A 16,362-nucleotide genomic window follows, 5' to 3' on the forward strand; every position below is an offset into this window, starting at 1 on the left:
TTGGCCCAGAAGAAATGCATTGCCCACAAATTGCATTTTTCCTGATTTCTGCACAGCTCTCCAATTGGCACAACCTTGCTCAGCTTCAAAGATGTAAGAAAAGCACAGCCTAGGGCTCTTGGATGGTGGCTGAGGGTGGCTCTTATCGCTGAAGTCCTGGGGAATAATTTAAGGCCAAATGCCCATCCCAGATCTCTTACTCTGAGATTCCCAATGTTTGCCCTGGGACACCGAGGAAGGCAGAAAATGTGGGCAGTTTTTAGGGCAGTCTCACACAAAAAAAATGTAAAATTGTTAAATGCAGTTCCAGTTCCTGCAGAGAAGCGTCCTGGAGCGTCCCAGGCCAGGCCAGAGGGGGCTTGGGGCAGCCTGGGACAGCAGGAGGTGTCCCTGCCATGGCAGGAATGAGATGATTTTTAATGTCCCTTCCAACCCAAACCAGTCTGGGATTCTGTGTTCCTCGGGAATAAATAACCTGAGAACACTTCCTGGGAGCAATCTGCTGCTGATCCTTGAATGTCAGCGTTCAGGAGAGAGCCAAATGAGCGAATTCCACGGAACACCCCAAAATCTGGGGCTGTGAGCAGCAGCAGCAGCTCCAGCCCAGCCATGCCGAGGGTGGGAGCTGTATCCCAGCATCTGCAGAGGGATGAGGGAACAACGGAGCCTCCTCCAGAGTGGCCAAAGCAGCAGAGAAAAACCAGGATGAGCCGCGGACAGGGAGTGTGGGGACAGGGACAGGGAGGGGCTGGACACCACCAGGGGATGGGTAAGGCAGGAACTGGGAATGTGGGGAAGGGGAGAGGCACAGATCATCACTGCCCAGGCAGGGTGGGAGCCATGGACAAAACCAGAAGCATTTCCAGGTCCCCTGGTCCAGCTGGGCACGGCGCCCTGGCTGTAAATAAACCCCGATGGATTCATGGAATGCTTCATTCACTCATCCATCTTTTCCCTAAATGAAACAACCCAAGGGAGCCTGGACAGTCTGTGCCACACAGGCTGGAAGCTCAGCTCCTGGAAATCCAGCAGGTAAAGGTGGGAAGGAATATCAGTTATTGTGCACATTTGTGTCCTGCAGAATCATGGAGTGCAACCCAGAAATTAAATCTTCCAGTTATCCATTAATCCTTTATCCATTAATGGCCACTGTCTCCATCAGTCCCAGGGATGGGGAAATAAAACACCTTGAGGGGAGTGGGGGGGTTCCTGAAGGGATCACAGCTGGATGAAGGGCGTGGAGATCATCCTCCTCCTCCTCCTCACCAAACGTCCTCCTGGCCTTGCACCTGCTGCCAGCAAGGCAATTCCAAGAGTGAGGGCGATGGAAGCCTTGCTGGAAAGGAAATGTGCAGTGATGGAAAGGAAGGCAGAAGATTTTTAAGCTTTAAAATTTAAAATTTAAAAGAAAATTTTAAGCTTTAAATAATATTTTTTTCCTCCACCAGGATTTGTGCAGAAAGGCAAAGGAGCTGCCAGCCTCCTAACCCTGGCCACCAGCAAACTGCAAGCATTTAAATACAATTAATGCAAAATAGCATTTAATTATAACTGCATTCCCTCATTTGCAGCACATGGGTAATATTCCAATGGGTTGTGGCTCCATGGAAAAACTGGTGAGCAGCACTCACTGAGCTGGAGCTCTGTCTGTGTAAGTGGAACTTCACAAAGGATAATTTTTAATTTTGACATCCATTTTAAAGAAAATTCAAACCTAAGTAACAACTTATGTTCCAGCCCTCAGCAGAGCCACTGGGCCCCCAAAATAAACGGTTGTTTTGCCATTTATTTGTGTAGAAACCCATTTGTTTGCAGAGAACAAAGCGGATTTCCCATTTGCAGACGAAGCCGTGGCCGTGGCGGAGCTGTGCAAACCCTCCCCGGGTGTTTGAACAGCGTGAGCCTGAACACAGCTCTGCAGCCAAAAAATCACACAGAGCCCTGGGCTCCAGGGGCACCCAGGAGCCCTTTGTAGGCTGTTTGGGCTTTCAGAGGGGAGAACATCCCCGGATCAGTCATTTCCCAGCGCCTTTATTTCCCTCTCAAAGCGCGGGGCAGCGAGCGGCGCTGCTGAAGGGATGTGAGGAGGTCTCCAGCTGGGAGGACGTGTTGGGATCTTAAGCCTCATGCTGGAGCAGCCCCTTGCTGCTGGAGATGAATCCCAGCATCTTCCCCTTCTTCTCCTGGAGGGGAGCAGAGTTCCAGCTGTCCAAAGGGACCTTCCACAGAGCTCTTCCCAGCCCATCCCGCGGGGGCGAGGAGGGAGATCCATGGGGAAGTCAAAGCTGAGGATGAGGATGGTGCCTCTGAACCCCGGCTGTGCTGGAATTGCACGGATCAAGGGCTGCAAGAGCAGAACAGAATCAGCTCCCTCGTGTTCAGACACTCCCTGCTGGGCAGCTACCTGGAGCAGCAAATGTAAAGTTAATGGTGTTTAATAAAGTATCTGCAAAGGGGAAAATATCCGTTCAGTATCAGAGAGAACAGGATGAGGACTCCGGCTACATTTCCATGACCAATCTGGTTCCATTTCTATCATCACTTTATCAACATTCTAGCTTTGGATACAAAAAAACAATAAAGAATTTGGCTTCAGGAACAGCCCAGCCTTCTCAAGGACATGGTGGGTTTTAGCTGATGTTGGTTTCTGCTGAGGGAAACTATTGGCAGTTGCTGTGTACGACAGGGTTGATCTTTAAAGCATCAATTCACGGGGTGTTTGTCTTTCCCCGTGCCTGCTGTCTGCAAATCCTTTAGCAGGCAGAGAGCTGGGGCAGTCCTGACCACAGCAGCATATTTTATTTGTTGAAAATCAGTTTTGTATTGTAATAAAGAATATTTGCTGTGGCAGCCTGGGTTTTTTTTCTGGAGACTGATTTATACCTGTCCAGACAGCTAAAGAAAAATGCCTTAAGACTGAACTGCACAATTCTATTATCCTAAGTATCGACTCTCAAATTCCTGTAGTGAACTGACTGCGAATTTCTGATTAAAAATGAATTCTAATTAATTTAGGGATCAGAAAGAAACAAAAGGAAAACCACGAGCTACTACCTGACATCATGGATGGGAATGGTCTGGTGTGGATGGAGGGCTGAAAATGTGTGAACAGGTCCTGGAATCCCACAGGGGGCTGGAGGGACCTTAAAGCTCATCTGCCATGGGAATTCTTCCACCATCCCAGCCTGGCCTTGGACACTTGCAGGGATGAGGTATCCCAGCTCTGATCCGTGCTGGAGCCGAGCTGGAGCCCCTGGCAGGGCCTGACGAGGCAGGAAGGAAAACCTGCAGTGAGGGCACCACGGAAAGCTCCTTCCTAAAGTGTCCTCTTGAAGAGATTCCTGCTGCCAGAGGGTGCCCAGCTCTGGAATTGGGGGTTCAGCAGCTCAGCTCTGTGAGGGGAGGCAGAAATGCCAAATTCAGCATCACCAGGAGGAGGTGGAGGGAGGGATGGGCATTCCTGGATGGACTCGTGGCTGGGAGAGAGAAGAGGGAGGGGGAGCTGAGGATGAAAAGCCAGGCATGACTCAGTTTGGAAACATTCCGTGTTTATGGTCTTTGGCAGGGGGTGACTTTCTGATGCTGCTCTCTCGTCTCTCCCGCCCGGGACCCCGCTCCTGGCCGGCCCCGTTTTTCCCACTGGGATGTTTCTATTTATAGCACTTGGGGATGGGTGTGCAGGGACAGCTCAGCAGCCTGGGCCAGCTTAACCCCTGAGACACAGCTCAGCTGGGTCAGGCTTAAATTCCCCCAAATCTGCTGCCCGAGGAGGAGCCTCCTCCCCTGGGAATCTCCTCTCTGGAAAGTGCCCAGGGATTGTTTGTGGTGTCTCTGCTCCTCCACTCACATTCCCTGATTTCCATGGGCTCCTTCCCCATCCCAGCTTGCTCCAAGCCCTGTCCAGCCTGGCCTGGGACACTTCCAGGGATGGGAATGCAGGTGATACGGGAAAAACAAGCGGTGGAAATGGAAAAAGGTCACTCACGCAGGCAGAATCCATTAAAAAACACTCCTCAACCCCTTTTCTGTTAACTTTTTGTTTGCTTGTTTTTAATTCTTTAATATAAACTAGTCAGTTTTAATTATTTTAGATGCAACCAGAGCCCCTATTTTCCTGATTTAAACCAGTTATAAATATAATTTTCTCACTGCAAACCGAAGGAGTCCCTAAAGCAGTTCCAGATGCCAGACATGGACATTTGTAACATTCCTACCGCAGGGATAACTTTGGATATTGAATCCAAAGCAACAAGTTTAACAAACAAGACACTGACACATGAAGAGATAACACGGTGAGAAGGAAAAAATCCAGTCTATAAAATTTCGATGAAACTTCTCCAATCTGCACAAAGAGTTTCAGAAATGTTGGTTTAAGCAAAGGTAAAGCTCAAAAATGAAACCTGAAAAAGAGTGAAAGAACTGGGCTGGGGAGAAGGGGAATGAAATGGAAGGAAGAGGAGAATAAAAAGAGTCAGCAAACAAATGGGACTTCGAAAAGAAATGCAAAATGCCAAAGAGAAAAGCAGAAAATCAAAAGAAATGCCAAGGAAGAATGATTTCAACAAGGCAGGAATAAAAAATTGAGCTGTATGAGGAAAAGTGCAAGAAATACCAGGAGTTACAATGTCCTAAAGACGACAAAACTGTGAAAATACTCAGGAGGAAAGAGGAAATATGCAAAACCTAATTTTGTATTAATTGTGTTCCCTTTCAGACACCGCATTCCAACGCTGGAAAAACTGTCCTAATGAGATTATTGTTTACAGCAGGTTATTTATTCCTCAGCTGCCTCCTGCTCAGCCTGGCTGTGTTTGATCCCATCCTGTCAAACCTTGCAGTGGAGCCCTGGAGTTGCTACCTGAAAATAAAGGCTTAATCACGCCAATGGATTTGGAACAAAAATCCTCATTACAGCCCCATTTTTGCTAAAGGCTTTGTGTGATTACCCAAAGCTCAGGCTGCAGCTTTGCAGCTCCTGGCAATCTCCAGCTATTGATGTTTGGGCTGTCCCTTGACCTTGAGCAGCTCGGGTTTGGGGTGGCAATCACCCAGAATCCCCCCTTCAGTGCCAAGCCAAGGGATGCAAATTGAATTAAATCGAATTAAATATGAATTAAATATTAGAAAATTGAATTAAATATTAGAGCCCAAATTTTTTAGGCAGAATAATTATGTCTAATCCTTCAATGGTTGTTGAAAATTGCTGCCTTCGCAGCATGGCGAACCTTTGTATTTTTGGGGCAAAGAACTTTGGAAAAGAGGCATGAAACCCCCCCAAAGAAGTAATTAGCAAAATAATCCCAGCAATACACTGAGGAAGCAAGTGGGAAATGTTGTGTGGAGATGTGGTTATTATTTTATTTATTATCATGTGTTTTAAACAAGCAGGTGCCCACATTTTTCTGGCAACGGCACAATTGCGTTAGGCACTAAAATCAGATTTTAATGTACTTTTAAATGTTCTCCTTTCCCTTCCACTCCAGGGTTTGAAAGTGTGGGTTTTGTCACCATTCTCGTGGCTTCCAAAGCTTCTTTTAACCATCCCACAATTACCAGGGCTGGCTAACAAACCATCTCCTTGATCAACTTCCTCGCTGAGGGGAACCCAGGACAAAAAATGAGCCTGGTTCTTTAAAAGTTTATCCCTGTGGCACCATCGTGTAAGCATCCATATGGGACAGTAAAAATGGAAGACGACACATTAAATGACATTATTATAAAATGCAATACTCTTGGAATGATCCCTTATTAAATTAGGCTCTATGATCTGAGATGAATTTCCCCGATCCCTAATCCATCACCAGAGAAATATTAAAAGATAGGTCTCAACTGGCATTAGAATCGCACTCAGTCTCTACTTTCATTATTTTGAATTAGGGTGCTACTGGGGGGAAGCCTCTTAATGAGAATTAGAGTGATTCACTGGCCTCCTTTTGGATTTTGACAAGTAAAATATTAACTCTTCAGTCACAGCTGTCGGAATTAAAATACTTGGCAGCCACAGATGCACAAATTAAATTGGCCTTTATGTTTCCATATTGCTGACCTCCTTAGAGGCAAAAACATCAAACCCAACAATAACAGCAAACCCACAGCATGTCATTCCTTGGAAGAAAATATATTTATTGAAGTTTTTATATTTGTTTCAGTTTTGAACACATAATTGAACAAATACGGGACGTTTCTACAAAAGGCTCTTATTTTAATTTTGCGTTCTGTAAAACTTCAGCTACAAATCAGTTCCTCTGAACCATTAATCAGGCAATAAAATAATAAATGAAGTTATTTCGGGGATTTCTTAACTGTTTAAACCAACATAAATCAGATTTACATGCAGTGCATCAGCGAAAACATCTTAATGGCTTTGACTGGCATTTCTTTGGGATTGTTTCTCTGGTTTTAATAGATTCTTTTTCTTAGGAACAATATTTGAAAATGCACAATTATTGCAAAAGAACAAGGCTTTTTATTAGCAGCGCTCCAGTTTGGAACAGCAAAACAAGCTGGAGTTTAGCAATGCCAAAGATCCTTTCTGATCTTTTCCCCTCTTTTTTGATTTACTGCTGTGGCAGTGGAATTTCAATTAGTCTCGGTTAAACATGTCTCAATTAAATGTATTTCAATAATAATAAGAGTTTCCAAAGTGGAATTGCAGCATGGAAAAGAAAGGAGGGATGCAGAAGTGATGCAGAGGTGGCTTTATTTTGGTTTTTTTTTGAGCTCTCCTGAAATCCTCTGATCCATCACACCCACGCCAGCCCAGGGTTTGTTATCCTTCCCTGCACCTCTGGTCACCTCCAGCGTGTCCCTCCCTCCTCTCCTCATTGATCCCAGCTGGGATGGGCTGGGAATGCTGCCTGGGGATGGTGATGGATGCTCTGCACCCCTCTCCCTCCTCTCACAAACCCCGGGATGATTTCCCTGCACCTGTCCCGTGGGGGGAAAATCGGGGGCTGTGGCCCCGGCGAGCACAGGGGGCTCAGTCTGGGCTCCTTGGGAGAGGCTCTGCACCCGCAGGAGATCACAGAGCACCTCCACGGAGTTCACTCCTGAGGTGGAGAGGAGAGGCTGCAGCGCTGACAGGATGAAGCACCTTGTGTTTGATGTGAGGAAATGGAGTTTGTTTCCCACTTGCTGCTTTCCCAGTTTTTACTCATCCATAACCAGCCAGGGGAAGGTGGTGCCTCTTCTGCTCCTGACAGGGGAGTTTCAGAGCTGATAACTCAGCATCCTTGATATCTAAAATAATCCAGCTCTCAAACCTTAATATTTGGAAGTGTCTTGTTATTCCCTGGCAGGGATCTGCTGGATGCATTGGCACTGTGCACATTCCTTGTCCCCTCTCTCCAGGGGCAGCTGGGAGCACCTCCCCGGTGACATGGGACACACTTGCTGTGCTCAGGACTGAGGAACCGGCCTCAGGTTGTGCCAGGGGAGGTTCAGGTTGGATATCTGGGAAAATTTCTTCACCAAAGGGCTTCTCCTGTGCCAGGGCAGTGGTGGAGTCCCCATCCCTGGAAGGGTTTGAAGCCCTGGGCATGTGGCACTTGGGGACATGGGGCAGTGCTGGCCTTGGCAGAGCTGGGAGTGGTTGGACTCGATGGTTTGTGGGGAATTTTCCAACCTTAATTATTCTTGAGGATGGGGAGGTGCCCTGATGGCTGGGACAGTTTAGGGCTGTGACATCCAGCCCTGCCTGGTCAGAGTCACAATGACACCGAGTGTCTGTGGTCAACATTCCATCAGCAATCCTGAAGCTCTCCTGGAACCACTTCTCCGTTGTTTTTATCCCTTTTATGACATTATCTCAGCCATGCAAGCAGCTCCTTCATGGGATTGGAGCTTTCCTAGGAGCACTTACCCCACCTTTCCTCCTTGCCACATCCCCAGCTGGTGCTGGAACCCTCCTCCCTCGGAGCACCGCTCCAGCCCCATCTCAGTCCGGAATTCCCAGTCTGGACAGGGCTGAGAACCCACAGAGTTTTCCAGGCTCTGTGGTTCCTTCCTGGGTTCCTTGTCCGGAGCTGGGAACACCATGGAGCCACCTCAGTGTGTGAATTAGTCCTGGGAACTACTTAATCCATCTTCCCTGGAATTAAATGTGCACGGAGAGCTGCCGGGGGCCGTGCCGCGGGCGGCTTTAATTTCTTTTTTAGACGGCATTAGCAGAACTCGATAAAGGGTCAAGTAATTTCATCCAGCTTGCCACCAGTTAGTTAAGGGGAAGCGACAGGGCTGGAGCCTGACGTGGTTACAACCCCACAGAATCATTTTATGAAACAGGAGGTTTAAAATCCCATTTTTTTTGGCCGGGAGAGCGATGGCGGGAGGGACGGTCCCGAGCTTTAAGGGATTGCCCCAAACGGGGCGCCACGATTGATGCTCGCAGGTTTGGGGGTGGGCTGGGAGCCCCGAAATGAGATGGTTACTCGTGGCACGGGAGCGCCTGCGGAGCGAGGCCGGGGAGCCTGGCCATGGAGTAATTCCCGGGAATTGTGAGCGGACAGTGGGTCCGCGGGGAGCGCTGGCAATCATGGCGGAAACAATGTTTGCATCGATCAGCTGTCACGGTGATTTATGGCTTCATTTTGCTGTAATGGAGAATTAGTGGAAAGATTATCAGGGACTCAACACTTTGGCTTGTTACCCATGTCCAGACGAGCAATTTGTCTCCCTGAAGCAGTGAAATACTTGTGACAGCTCCAACACTTGCCCTAATTCAATCAAGAGAAAATGTTGGAATTAATTTGTTACAAGAAAATTTAAATATGTTCAGCAAACAGTAACCGCAGAGCAGCAGCTGATTTATTGTGCTCGGCAAGATATCGATCCGCTTCGATCTGCTCCATGTTGAGGTTTTAATGTGTAATAATTTCCAATTTAAAGCTCCTTTTCAAGATCACGGGTTTAAAGAGAGGGCAGGCTGGGTCTCAAGACCTGATTAGGAGCCTGTTGCAATGGCTTTGTCAAAAGCCTGTTTGAATGTAAATTCATAGTTATCTTTTGCACTATCTTTAATATTCTTGACATGGATTTTATTGTGTGTCAAACCTCAGGCCAGCTGCCTGCCACAACCATTAATGAAACATCTTAGGAAATAAATCTCAGTCTTTATACAATATTTTTAAAAACCTGAAACATTAGATGTCAGCGAAAAAGGTAGAACGGCATCCTTTTTTTTTTCCCCCTGCACAGTAAAGCATCAGAGATGGAGCAGTTTTACAGCTTCCCTACACAATTAGATTGAATTATTGTGCAAATGCTATTATGCCATAAGCCTAAATTCCAAAGTCTGCAGGAATATTTTAGGTGCTTGTACAGATCTGTTATCTTCATTGAAGGTGTGACAGCTTATTCCACCCGTACAGATCTATAATTTTTAAGGTTTTCATTATTAAAATGCTCTCCCCCATCGCCTGTGGGGTGACACCGCTCAAGGAGGTGGCTGGAGTTGGGAAATTTAGCTCCTTGTAATTCATGGAGCAGCCGTGGTGGTCTGCAGGCTGTGCCATCTCCTCTGCCACCCAACTCCTGCAAAACGGGGGGGAATCGAAATGTGCTCAATGAGACTTTTCAACCACATTGTTATGATTAATTAAAGAGAGACCCAGAGCTAAAACCTCATTTAATAACCAGCCTTGTAGCTCCAACTTGGCGTTTTCACCAACATTTTTAGAGCATCAGTGGGTCACATAATTAGAGAGCAATCCTGTTCAACCTAATCAATAAAAAGTCGTCAACACCACTGGACACATCCATAGCCAAGGAATTTTTTGCTCATTAGTAGAGTTTATTTTAGTTATTCTTAGTTTTGCTGCCTCGGATCGAGCACTGAAAATCAGCTCTCTTCACTTTAACTGGTTTTGAAAGCATTTCTGACAATGCCTGGGCTGTCAAACGCAGGGTTTGGGCATCATCACTGGGCCAGCCACGCTGGGAGATGCAGCCCCCCTGGTTTTCCCAGGAAAACCCACACTAGGTATTGGCATTTTTCCCAAATGGGCGATGGGGAAGGGGTGTGAACACCTCAGGGACCAAAGGGCTGGAGAAGCTGAGCTCCTGAGCTCCCCTGGCCATCAGAGCACCTGCATGAAACTTCTCCCTCCCTGAGTGTGTGTAAAATGCTATTGGAAGGACAAATGTTGTCCCATCAAACAGGAGCTTCCTGCGCAGCAGCCGCTTCCCAGGAGCTACTTCCTGGGCTCTGGACTTTGCTGGCTTTGGAGGAGCCTTTGCAGAAGCAACATTTGGCTCTCTTGGAGCTTTTGGAGACAAGACGTGACAAATTCCTGCTCCTTCGTGGAGTTCTGAATGATGGAAATCCACAAGATGTCCAACAGGGATCGCATTAGATCAGTGACTGAAAATGAGGTGAATTTGGACAAAACAGCCCCACGTTGCTCCCTGGAGACACTGGTTCAGGGGTGGTGACCTGTACCAGGTGTTTTGGTGGCCTGGCAGCACAGTGTCCCCTGGCACACCCCAGGGAGGGGACACAGCGGGATCATGGTCACTGTGCTGGGACACATCCCTTGGATGCACCTTGGCCCTGCCTCAGCCTCCTTCCCACCAGCTTGGGCAGAGCTCTCACTGTGTCCTTCCCTGGAAAGCAAGCCCTTCCCTGACTCCTCAGCAAGACAAGATTTCATCTCTCAAGGGCCACAAAGACTTGCTGGTCTCGGATGATGTCCCTGGTGCAAGGATTTAATGCCCTTTGCTGGGCAGCCACGTTCCCACATCACTCCTCTTCCTGATGGAGCTGGACACCTTCCCCCTTCTCGCTGTATCCTTCCACATGTCTGCACTCAGTGCCTTCGGTAAAGCAAATACAATTTCATTAAATTCTGTGCATGAGTTGGACCATAAAAGGAAAGGGATTATGGACACGTTGTAGCAGCTTTATGAAGGGAGGTGTCCCTGTGTTTCTGAGATTCGCTCTGACTGAGGGCTTCAGGATTGGGAATTAATATTGTTTTTTATAAATACCATGCTGGTATTGTGCTCCCACCTTTGAAAATCCATAATTAGAACTCAGTTTTTCATTACAAACTGGAAACGTAAATATTTCTGTGGTCTTTGATGGAATTTAACTTCTGCAGCAAATAATATCTGCACATGTGTTTCCTATCTTGTTCTTTCCCGTGTAATACCAGGCATGCTACAGCCAGTAAAATATTCTTATGAAAGTCCCTTTGCTGCAAGTCTTGACCAAAAAATCCATGGCTTTCTATCAAAAGTGTTCCTGAGGGTTCCTGGGAGCCAGCAGAGCTCTCGTGGTTGGAAAGGCCATGGCAGGAGCAGCTTTGTCCTTGGTGGTCACAGCTTCAGGGGGTGTCCCATCCACGAGATCTTTTACTCTGCACCAGAAACCCTCACATCTCCTTTTCCCCCCAGTTTCAGGGGAAGCCAGGCTGCTGCTGGGTGATTTTGGGAGGCTGTGAAGCCCCAGCCCCCTTGGAGAGCGAGGCTGAGCATCCCTGGGCTCTGCAGCCCGGCAGGGAGGGAGGGAGGGCCACACCAGTCCTGTGTGACCTGGAGGAGAATCAGGCCTTGACATTTAAAATTGAATTAGACTGATATTTAAAACAGAGATAAACTGACATTTAGAACAGTCCAATGTTCTGTTGTTTCGATTTGCTTCTTTTTTCTTCTTTGCTTTCCTCGTTTTTCATGGCTCAAGGCTCCACCACATTGGAAGTGGCTCACTGGGGGTGTGCTGCTGGATCATGACCTGCAGGGACCCCGGGGCTGAGGTCTCACTCTTGTTCCTCCGACCCTACAAGCAACAAGGAACCTCCTGGCTGGCTCCAGTGGGATGCAGTGTTGTCCTCACCCGTTAATGTGTCAAAACGCAACACCAAAACCAGCTTGAGACCGTTCCCAAGCCGTCGGGAGCAATGCCAGCTTAAATTGTATTAAAATGTTGGTCAACAGTGCTAAAAGGCGGCATTGTAGATTAATAATATCGAGAGAAATCTTAAAACCTCATCTCATTTTCAGAACCCTGCATTTGGTTTTCTTCTCTCACTCTCTGCTGGAACAGCCAAGAACTGGTTTGGTTCCTTCTGTGCCCCAGTGAGCCCAGAGAAATGAGCTTTTCCAGCTCCCACTCATCAGCGTGGCCCTGCAGCCACGGGCTGCAAATCCCACTGGGAGATGTTTATTTGTTTTTAAAAAGTCCTATCAGAATCTGGATCTGCTTCTGCAATTGTCTCTAGTGCTGAAATACAAGTTTAGGGGGCTGCAAACACCAGCGTTGGGAGAGGGCTGAGAGAATGGCATTCCTTTCAAGTCACATTTGCACAAAGCACAAAAAATCCGAGGAAAAATAATCTTTAAATAAGTTACCAGTTGTGAACTTTATAACGGTGCCAGCCATTAACAATAGACCCTCTTGGGGTGGGTTCTGCTCCCTTCCCATTACAATTTTTTCTTTCTGCAAGGTCATTTTGGGTCCTCAGCCTCGATAATTATTTGCTCCACGAGCCGTTGTAGACAGGGCTGTCTTCAGCCTCTCAGCTCGGAGGGAGAAACCCGATCACGCCGTGGGATCCTTCCCAAATCTCTGCTGGCAAAAATGGCTTTATTTTACCCAGAACAAGGATGACAAGGGGGTGTCTCCACGAGGCTCTGGCACCTCTTGGGCTCTGCCTGCTGCCCGTGGCCCCGGAGGCGGCAGGAAGGCCAGGGCTCTTCCGTGGGGGTGAAGCCTGGCTGGGCTTTTCCAGCATTCCCATTGTTGCACAGCTGAATCCAATCACTGCTATTTGTTTTTCAAAACAGGGCCCAGCTCCCTGTTGCTGGATGATGTTTTCATCCGCTGACATTTGAAAGAGCTATTTCAAAACAAGCTGAGATGGTTTCTAGAATGCCTCTATTTTTAAGGTTTTATCGAAATCAGCTTTTAATTATCTGTTTGGAAATAATTGTTAGTAAACAGCTCTGTGCCTGCTCTGAAGACGCTCACCAGACCTGTAAAAACCAGCTAAAAATGGCACATTTGGGGAAAGGAGATGATTTTTCCAAACCCAAAGAGTGATGAGATAATGCTCAAGCCCATGTGCTGCATCCCAGACAACGTGGCTGTGATTAACCATTTCCTTCAGCTCCTGAATCGTTGATCCCCTCAAGAATAAAGGTAGAGAGAAGTTATTTAAAAAAGAAAGGGCATTTTCCTTGGAAACCCTCTCCTGCCCGGGGGGAGCTCCCAGCAGGAGCAGATTTCAGGAATTTCTGAGCATCCTGTTGTGATGAAGGGTCATTCTGGGGGATGCATTTTATGAAGGTTGGGAAATTGGTTTTGCTTGGTTAGGACTCTCTTCAAATGATCTGCCAGGACTTCAGGATGTCGAGGAAGAAAAGGGAGATGAAATTAAGGCCTTCAGAAGACAATTTTGACCTGCTGAGCTGTTGTGTCTCCTGATCCCGCCACAAAGAGCTACCAGATGTCCCTGTCTCATTTCCAGGAGTGTTTCAATAATTTACATTCCCAGGAAAACGAGAAACCCAAAAGCCAAGGCTGACTCACGTCTGCTGCGGCCACGGGCTTTGCCCACTTGCCATCACCACATGCAGCCCCGCAACAAACAATTACTCATAATTACTTATCAGCAAATTGTCAGAGTGGAGTTTAGGCCTCATGTCTGTAATGTCACCTCACAATTAATTTAATTCACCCCCAGCCTGACCCAGGTTTGACTCTGGGGCTTCCCTCACTCAAAGACAACAATCCCTGTGCCTGGATCTGAAGGAAAGGTTGCCAAAACCTTCTGAGGAGTGAGGGAACCTGCAGGAATGCTTTCCAGTGAAGCATCAATGGGATGGGAGAGGCCCCAGCAGCAGGGCCCAGATGACGTGGGGACATTTGGACATTTGGACATTTGGTCTTTGGTGAATGAGGAGGTTTTTGAACGGTTGTGACCTCTGAGGAGGTGAGGTCTCATGGAATCATAACCAAGGAATGGTTTGGGTTGGAAGGGACCATCTCATTCCAACCCCTGCCACGGGCAGGGACACCACGGAACTTCCCTGGCTGCAGCATACCCAGCTTGCAAGACTTTTGGCAATTTTTAGCGACCTGCCAGAATCTGGTTCTCTTGGTACAAAGGACACATTCCAAACAAAGATGAAGACTGTTTAAATCCCACCTGGCAGAGCCAAGCTAATCAATTTACCTTATCAAGCTCCAGTGTCTAATTAGATGCTCCCAAGCTGGGTTCAGCTCGTCCTGGAGGCAGTGTCGCCCTTTTATTACTTTCTACAACTTAATCACTGTGCTTTAAAGACATTTTCTCTGAATTGCTCAAAGGTTAGCCCCTCTGTCAATTTAAGTCAATATCCTCTTCTTTTCAAAATTAATTGCTATTAATTAATCACCATCTGAAGGAGTTTATTGGTATTGATTGGGTCCCTTTTGTGTGTTTCTGTGAGATCTCTCATTGGTCCTCCTGGCTGGGTTTGTTTTTCACCCACGCCACAGAGCCCCTTTGGGTGAGTGTGGGTTATCAGTGTCTCCAGACAAACATCCCAACCTCCAGGATAATCCTTCTGCCACAGGATATCCATGGTGTAAGTTCCTCTGCATTTTATGGGATTCTCTGTTCTTCCTGAGTCACTTCAAATATCACAGCCCTTCTTTCAAACCTGTTCTCAGTGCTTTGGAAACGCGTCTTGGTTTTGGGTTGCTCTTTCCTGTGTCCACAGGACTGAGGAGCTGTCCCAGCAGCCACCTCTCAGTGGTGTGACCTTTGGGCACGAACTGGGGCCTTTTAATCAGGACAAGACCCCACATCTTTCCCTGCTTCACCTGCAGTGGAAGGAGAAGACCTCACCATAAACCCTCTGCGCAAGGCTCTGCTTCTGGCTGCTCTGCGGCACTGGCGGGAGGCAGGAGGGTGACGATGGAAAAGCATTAATTTGCTTTCAAGTTTTGCACTGTTATTGGCATTTTCTCTCCGACCTTTTTCCCAGTGTAATCAAATAGCAGCGATCAATACATTAAAAGTCAGTTTTCCTTGGAAGCCTCTCCTGGCAATGTGGAGTGACCAGTGCGGCACCGTCTTCCCAGTCAATCATTAAACTGGAGTTTGGGGGGGTTAAAAAGACCCCAGGTCATGCTGGGACCTTACAGAGTGGGGAAATGCAGCAGGAGTGAGGGTGGTGGTGGGAAGATGTTTCAAACTGAAGGAGAACCTGTGCAATGAAGTGTTTTTCACAGAATGAGGAGCCATTTAAACACAGCTTAATCTTGGGATCAGTTTTGTTCCGACAGACCCGTCAGCAGCAGGGACTGGGACCCTTCAGACCTCCCCCCCTGGCCTTGGGACACCCTCAGGATGATGCACACCCGAGAGGAGAACCAGCCATCCTTCCCAACCTGCCAGCAGGACCCACCTCAGCTCCTCCCCTGAGGATGAGCAGGGAGTGATTCCTAAAGCAGAGCTTCCCACCCAAAACCCCGATGGCTTTTCCAGCTGGTGGACGGGGTTCCCATGGTCCCTGCGGTCGGTGACAGCACGGCCCGGTGTCTGATCCAGGACTCCAGGAGACATGTTCCAGGCTGCTGAGCCCTGTCATTTGTCAGCCTGTGAAAAGACAGAATTCCTCCTCTCCAAAGCTTCCCCAGGTCCCCGGGGATGTCGTCAGCGGCTTTCACCGCCTGGAAAAAAATGTCATTTTTCTTTTTAAAGAGTACTACAATTATTATCACCAGGCCTCGGGGCACTTCACCCCAAATCACACAATGCTATTTCGGGTCTCTCTTTTACCACAAATGTTCAAAATCAGCTGCTTAAATCCAGTTTTCAAAAGTGAATTGGGCATTTAGCAGCCCGAGAGTCTCTTGGCGTCTCTGAGATGCTGTGGCAGCCTCCAGCCAGCCAGGAGCACCCAGAGGCTCCATCCCGAGGCCAGGCACCACCTCAGGAGTGCCTTTCTGGGATCCTTCAGGGTGAGAAGGGTTTGCTGGAACTTTTCTCCTTGCCTCGCTCTTCAGGATGCCCAGATGTGAGGATCCAGCTGTGCAGCGCTGGCTCAGGCAGGGTCATGCTCACTCGCCCCACAGAAAAGATGGATTGTATTTTGTACATAAGGCTTTTTGGATTAATCCTTGCTGAATTTGAGGGGCTAATTACTGCTGGGACAGGGCCTAGAGGAGTTTTTCCCTCTGCAGCCTCTCCTGACTGTGTTTAGGGGTGAGTTTCCCTGAGCACCTCCAAGACTGAAAGCTTTTTTTTTTTACGAGACAGATGGAGCTGTTCTTTCCAAGAGTGAGCAATATTTAACCTTAAGCACTTTCAAATTCGGCCTCAGGAATATTGAGATGAAAGGCTCGTGGCACTAAGCTCCTTTCAAATGGATATT

The sequence above is a fragment of the Cyanistes caeruleus genome, chromosome 10 (assembly GCF_971803275.1).
Source record: "Cyanistes caeruleus chromosome 10, bCyaCae1.hap1.1, whole genome shotgun sequence".
In the NCBI taxonomy this organism is placed as follows: Eukaryota; Metazoa; Chordata; class Aves; order Passeriformes; family Paridae; genus Cyanistes; species Cyanistes caeruleus.